Source organism: Lactuca serriola, chromosome 8 (genome assembly GCF_051521515.1).
Source record: "Lactuca serriola cultivar US96UC23 chromosome 8, Lser_US96UC23_V15, whole genome shotgun sequence".
In the NCBI taxonomy this organism is placed as follows: domain Eukaryota; kingdom Viridiplantae; phylum Streptophyta; class Magnoliopsida; order Asterales; family Asteraceae; genus Lactuca; species Lactuca serriola.
Window position 1 is genome coordinate 124,340,160 of NC_136415.1, and position 7,488 is coordinate 124,347,647.

Genomic DNA, 7,488 nt, shown 5'->3' on the forward strand with positions numbered 1-7,488 from the left:
GTTTTATTTGTATGTTTTAGTCCATAAGAGGAGTTTGTATGATGGAATGAGATAAAGTTTGCAACTTTATGGCTCATCAAGGTCCTTTAAACCTTGTATCTTCACATCTAGAATATGTTTGAGATTTGGAATCTTTGCATGAGTTTTAAGTCATATTATTGCCTTTTAGCCTAGCTTGGGTAAAGGAAATGCATCCGACATGCATCTCCATAAAGTTGACATTCTTGTGAGCCTTTAGAGTCCTTAGAAGTTTTCTGAAAAAATAGATTTGAAGGCTTAATAGATCAAGGACTCAATCCATTAAGATGATTCCCATCTGATAGCCACGAAGTGGCATGGAGAGTGCCACGACGTGGCGATGGAGGTTTCATTAGCTATTTTGTCTAGGTGTGTCAACGACATAGCCAAGGAGTGACCAAATTGTGGTGACTAGTGATTGAGTTGACTAATATCGAGTTAGCTTAGTTAGAGTGTGACCGAGTTGGGATCGAACCGAGTGCATTCTCACAACGTGACCACGGGCCAATTTCGACTTAAGGGTCATTTTTTGGTGATGTTGACTGTTAACTTTGACCTTGACCGTTGACTTTTCTCATGGGTTGATTTTGGTCAAATTTCAAGTTTTAGAAGGTAAACTAATGGTTTACCTTGTGTGGTTTCAATAGGTTGTGTTTATCCCTCTTGTTTATTGGTTGTGAGAACTGTTAACTATTGATTTCATCGACAAGGTGAGTCTTCTCACTATACTATGTAGGATGTTGTAACGCCTGTGTTTCCGGGCTTGCCATTTTTAGCAATGTAATAGTCTAGGTTAACCTTTGTAACCCGTTTTGAAATAATAGAAGTGTATTATTTGAGTATTATGTGTTTTGTGCTTAATTGCATAATTATGTGGTTTGATTAATTAAGAATAAAAATAAGCATCAAAATTTAAGTGTAAAATAAACTTAATATCTTTGGTTAATGTTGTAGTAGTTGAAACGAGGTTTCCGAATATATATAGAACGCCCAAATATGACTTCGTATGAGGAAGTTATGATTTATCGAAGTTTCGACTTAGCGGTATGCAGCCTGAAATACTCGATTTGAGATCGAGCGGTTTTTAGCCGAAACAATCTAAACGAGGATCGAAGGTCTTGTTGTTGGTATCGAAGCGATAAAAAGTTAGGCGAGAACGGACGTCAAACGAAGAAGTTATGAATTTATAACGAAGTTTTTCTGTCGCGGCCTATTAAAAATAAATAATAAAAACAAAGTCGAAATTAGCCGACGAAATCTAAACAAAAGTTGTAGAGCGTAGTCTCACCTACGCGTGGATATAAAGAACGTCGAAAACGGAGTTCGTATGAAGAAGATATGAATTTCAGAAGTTTATTAATTATTTTGTATTTAAATTAAATCATTAAATCCGGCATTATCCGAAGGGGAGTCAGCAATCCGATCCGAAGTTCGCCCCGCGTACTCGTGTACGCCCCGCGTACTCCGAAGGTGTCGACACTCGCAGCAAGTGGCTTCGGATGACGCATGCAGTGACCAATTCGGACACGTACACCCCACGTACGCCTGTAGCCCCGCGTACGCCTGTACCCCCCGCGTACTCCGAGGCTCCAGCCTCCTATAAATAGGATGCGAGGGCAGCCAGATCTTTTGCTAATTTTCTCTCTTCTCTCTCCTGTTTTGCATCGTATTACGTGCCACAAATACCCCGAATCCCCAGTATTATTCTCGAGCCCCGAGGCATGTCCCGAGATCCCGAAGATCCCGAGAAGTGCGGTTCCCGAGCCGAAGCTCTGCCCGCGATAAGTTCGATTTTTGTGGAGATCTTCCAGATCTGCTGAGGATTACTACTTCTGCAAGTCGTAGTGTTGTCTGATCATCTTCTGATCAAGTGAGTGTATACTACCTTTCATAAACACGATAATAATACAAGTACGGTTTGAGTGTATTAAGTAAATTGTGGTTTATATGTGTGAGAGTGTAGTTACTTTCTTCTAACGCGTAACTATGAAGTATTTTATACGATATACTTGTTATTTGTATATTTTGTGATTGTATGCGTGAATGGATATTCACTTTATTCTATCTCATAGATCTGATTTGTTTTCTATGAAATACGTGTTATGTGGTATGCCTCATCTGTTATGTGGAATATATGTTGAATGAAAATGATATACAGGTTTTAAACTATGTATGAAAATATATATTCTTACCTACTAATATGTTGGGTAGAACATGGGTAGATAGTTGGTGTGTAATAAACAGATGAGAGGCCTCGATGTTGTTGTTGTTGTTGATCTAGTTATTTAGCGGAGTATGGATAACGATCACGGACTCTTTCTAGACAGTCCAATGGAACGCTAGTAGGTTCATAACCTGTAGGTGTTGTGAACGATGTGTTCACCGGTGTACTCTATCCCCCTCATGGTTGCCTTTAGGATATTTATTGTTGAGGAAACCCCTTAGCAGTGATGTCCGTCCCGATGAAAATCCTAGATTAGGTCCCTTGAGATAGATGTTGTTTTAGGGACGTAAAGTGAGGATAACGGGAATGGGTAATCGGGATAGTGATTGGTTGGTGAAATTAAATATAACTTATTTATTGTGGGTTGAAAACCCTATATGCTCACCAAGCTCCCAAGCCTGACCCACTCAGTTTTATTTGAATTACAGGAAGTGACGCAAGGGCATAAGATGGATGGATCGTCTTGTTGTTTTGTTTACAAGTCTGTATATGTATATATTTGTTGAATGACTTGTAATGTTATCATTTATGCTTTATGGTCTGTATCGGAACATGACATCCCGAGTTTTGATTATATAATGAAAATGCATCTCTTGATGAAATGCTTTGATAAATATTATTTTATCATGTTTTGTTTTGGGAACAAATTCCGCAACTCTTTCAAATCAAAAGGATTTACTCTGAAATTATTTAAAAGCATAAATGAAAATCGGTCTTTTCTGGCCGAGATTTTGGGGATGTCACAGTTGGTATCAGAGCATTAGTTTAAGCGAACTCGGAATTTATAGGATTTCTAGACTTAAACTTAGGATGCTAAGTGAAGATTGTGAGATGTGTGTCTGATAAATTTCGGACACGAGCACTAGTTTATTTTAGGAAAGTTACCTAAAATGCTTTTATGTGCTAAATGTTATATGTTGCCATATATGATATTATTTGTTCGGATCTACGATTTGTTGCCAACCAGATCTGAAGGTTTATGTGTTTAGGATTCTAAGCGTATATGTACGATATTAGAACTAGCATGTTATCGTTTGGAATAATAAGGTGAAATTATTTGGTGTGTAGATCAAAAATGGTGAGAACAAGGAGTGGCGTTGGAAACGCGGATGAAAACAGGAATCAACCGCTAGTTATTGAGCAAATACCTGTTGTAGCAGCAGCACCAGAACCAATAACAATGGCTGCGGTGCAAGCCATGATTCGGGCTATGCTAGCCGAACAAAGGGAGGAGATGCGACAGATGTTGCATGATAATAGGGATGAACCTATCATACCTATTGAGGAACCCGAATTGATTCCCGAGCAATCGGAGGAAGGGAACAATAGTCGCATGATGAGTCAAGTTGGGACTCAAGGGGAACGAAGGAACGATCCGGAAAGGAGAAACAACAAGGATGGGCGAATGTGCAAGAACTTCTTGGGCGCCAAACCGCCAAGTCTTTCTGGGAGCCCAAAACCTGTTGAGATAATGGATTGGATCTCCGAGATGGAGATGGTATTTGAAAGTTGCGACTGTAGCAACAAACAGAAGATCGTCTTTGCGGTTAGACAACTGAAGACTGGAGCCTTGAGTTAGTGGAAGTTGTTGGCAGATACTATGCCACGAGGAGAAGCCCTGAAAATGTCATGGGAGGAGTTCTTGGAACAACTAAGGGTGCAGTATTGTTCAGAGATAGATCTGATTAATCTGAACAATGAGTTCCAAAACTTGAAGAAGGGGAAGATGAGCATAGATGACTATGCTACTGCATTTACTGAGAAGATGAAGTTGTTTCCGTACCTAGTGCCAACGGAACTCTCCAAGATTGAGAGGTTTGCTAATGGACTGCCTGCCGACTTTGGTCCGACAGTCAAGATGGCAACCACTCTGAAAACGGTTGTTCGTGCAGCTAAGAATGTGGAGGCCCAGCAGAAGGAAAAGGGTCTGGAAAGGATAGATGTTGGTGAAAAGAGGAAGTTCGATGGAACTTCAGGGTCCAACAAGAAAAACAAGTTCTCGAAGTCTGGTTCGAGGGGAGGTGGAGGTGAAGCGAAATGGTGCGACAAATGTAAGAAGAAGCATCATGGAAAATGTGAGGTGGCGAACACATGCTACAAATGTGGAAAGCCAGGGCACTATGCCAATGAATGTACCCTCACTAAGAAAGTTTGCTATGGTTGTGGTGAGGAGGGCCACATGTCGAGGGACTACCCGAAGAAGAAGGAGGAAGCTAGACCCAACATTCCGCCAAAGCCAAAGGCGAGAGCATTCCAGATGACACTGGAAGCTGCTAAAGATGAAGCTGATGTCGCTTCAGGTACCTTTCTCGTTAACGAATTGCCTTCCCAAATTTTATTTGATTCTGGAGCCAACTACTCCTTTATATCGCATGAATTTGGTAGAAAGCTAGCTTTGCCTGTTGATAGACTAGATAATGCCTTATTAGTCAAAGTTGCTAATGGCAAGTTTGTACCTGTTAGCTACCGCATGAAAAACATCTTAATTGATCTGAATGGGAATAAGTTCCACGAGGAATTATTGTCTATCGAACTAAATGGTTTCGACATCGTTTTGGGAATTGATTGGCTTAGCGCCAATGACGCCGAAATTTTATGCAAGAAGAAAATAGCCAAAGTAAACCCGCCTGGGAAAGATTCGTTTATGGTGTATGGGGACAAACGCAGAGTGAATTCTGGAATCATTTCATTGATGAAAGCCAGAAAATGTTTGACCAAGGGGTGTACATCATATTTAGCATTCGTGATTGCTGCTAAGAAGGAAAAGAAGGTGATGCAGAATATTCCAGTGGTGTGTGATTATCCGGAAGTATTTCCCAAAGATCTTCCTGGATTACCACCGGATCGAGAAGTGGAATTCCGTATTGACTTGTTGCCAGGAACGACGCCGATTGCAAAAGCACCTTATCGATTAGCACCAACAGAGATGAAGGAGCTAATGATGCAACTTCAAGAGTTATTGGAAAAGGGTTTCATTAGACCTAGTTCATCACCCTGGGGAGCTCCGGTGTTATTCGTGAAGAAGAAAGATGGAAGTATGAGAATGTGCATTGATTACCGAGAGCAGAACAAGGCAACAATAAAGAATAGATATCCGTTGCCAAGGATTGATGACCTGTTTGATCAATTTCAAGGTTCGAGCTATTTCTCGAAGATCGATCTAAGGTCAGGATATCATCAGCTAAAAGTAAGAGAGCAAGATATCGAGAAAACTGCATTCAGAACTAGATATGGACACTACGAGTTCTTGGTTATGTCGTTTGGACTAACCAATGCTCCGGCAGCATTCATGGATTTAATGAATAGGGTTTGTAATCCTTTCCTTGATAAATCCGTGATAGTGTTCATAGACGACATTCTGATTTACTCGAAAAGCCAGGAGGAGCATGGCAGACACTTGCGAGAAGTGTTGGAAGTCTTGAAGAAGGAGAAGCTGTATGCTAAGTTCTCCAAATGTGATTTTTGGATTCGTGAAGTCCAATTCTTGGGTCACGTGGTCAACCAAGAAGGGATAATGGTTGATCCAGCAAAGATTGAAGTTGTGATAAAGTGCGAACAACCGAAAAGTCCCACGGAGATCCGAAGCTTTTTAGGATTAGCCGGATATTACCGAAGGTTTATCCAAGGCTTTTCTTCGATTGCTACTTCGTTGACAGCTTTGACCCACAAAGGAGCTACTTATGCTTGGGATGATAAGCATAAAGAAGCATTTGAGAAGCTAAAGAAGAAGCTATGCGAGGCACCGATACTTTCTCTACCCGATGGAGTTGAAGACTTCGCTGTTTATAGCGATGCGTCTGGGGTTGGATTGGGTTGTTTTTTGACCCAAAGAGAAAAGGTGATAGCATATGCGTCTCGACAGCTGAAAGAGCATGAAAAGAACTACCCGACTCACGATTTGGAGTTGGCAGCGGTAGTTTTCGCTCTGAAAATATGGAGGCATTACCTCTATGGCACGAAGTGCAAACTTTTCACTGATCATAAGAGTCTCCAATATCTCTTTAATCAGAAAGAATTAAATATGAGGCAACGACGCTGGCTAGAATTACTTAAAGACTACGACTGCGAGATACTTTACCACCCCGGTAAAGCTAATGTTGTTGCTGATGCTCTCAGTCGGAAAGTCAATCTTGAAAAGGAAAAGGCCAAGAGCGTTGAGAATTGAAGCTGTCTCGACTATTTTGGAAAGTATAAAGAAAGCTCAGAGCGAAGCTTCTGAGAAGAATGACCGAAAGGAGGAACGTTTGGGCAAAACGTTGGTGTTCGGTGTAAACAGTCATGGACTGAAGGTGTTCCAAGATCGGATTTGGATACCTAAGTCCAGTGGAATTAGAGATCTTCTGATGGAAGAAGCTCACAAGACCATGTACTCGATTCATCCGGGTAGCACTAAAATGTATAGGGACCTGAAACCCTACTATTGGTGGCCGACGATGAAGCTTGATGTTGCAAAGTATGTGGCTGAGTGTGTGACTTGCGCGAGAGTCAAGACACAACATCAGAAACTGTACGGGAGTTTAGAACCTTGGCCTATGCCTATGGGTAAGTGGGAAGACATTGCTATGGATTTTGTCACTAAACTGCCCCGAACAAAGAATGGTCACGACATGATTTGGGTGGTCATTAATCGATTCACTAAGAGTGCGCATTTCATAGCGGCCAAGGAGAAATGGTCTATGGAGAAGCTTGCGAATTCTTACGTAAAGGAAATAATGAGGCTTCACGGTGTTCCGTTAACGATTGTGTCGTATCGTGATAGCCGTTTCACCTCGAGAGTTTGGAAAAGTCTACAAGAGAAATTGGGTACCAAGTTGTGTTTAAGTACAACTTACCAACCGCAGACTGATGGTCAGAGCGAACGGACAATACAAACGCTTGAAGATATGTTGAGAGCATGTACTCTTGAATTCCTAGGTAATTGGGATGAACATTTACCGTTGGTAGAATTTTCCTATAATAATAGTTTCCACTCGAGCATTAAGATGGCACCTTACCAAGCTTTGTATGGGCAGAAGTGTCGTACGCCGTCTTGTTGGCTTGAGGCTGGGGAAAAGCAGTTTATGGGACCGGAGATGGTTCATCAAACTGTTGAAAAGTTGAAAATAATTAGGGAAAGAATGTTAGCAGCTCAGGATCGTCAAAAAAGCTATGCTGACAAGAAGCGAAGACCGATGACTTTTGAGGTTGGGGATTCGGTTTTGCTTAAAGTCTCGCCGTGGAAGGGACTTATAAGATTTGGTAAAAGG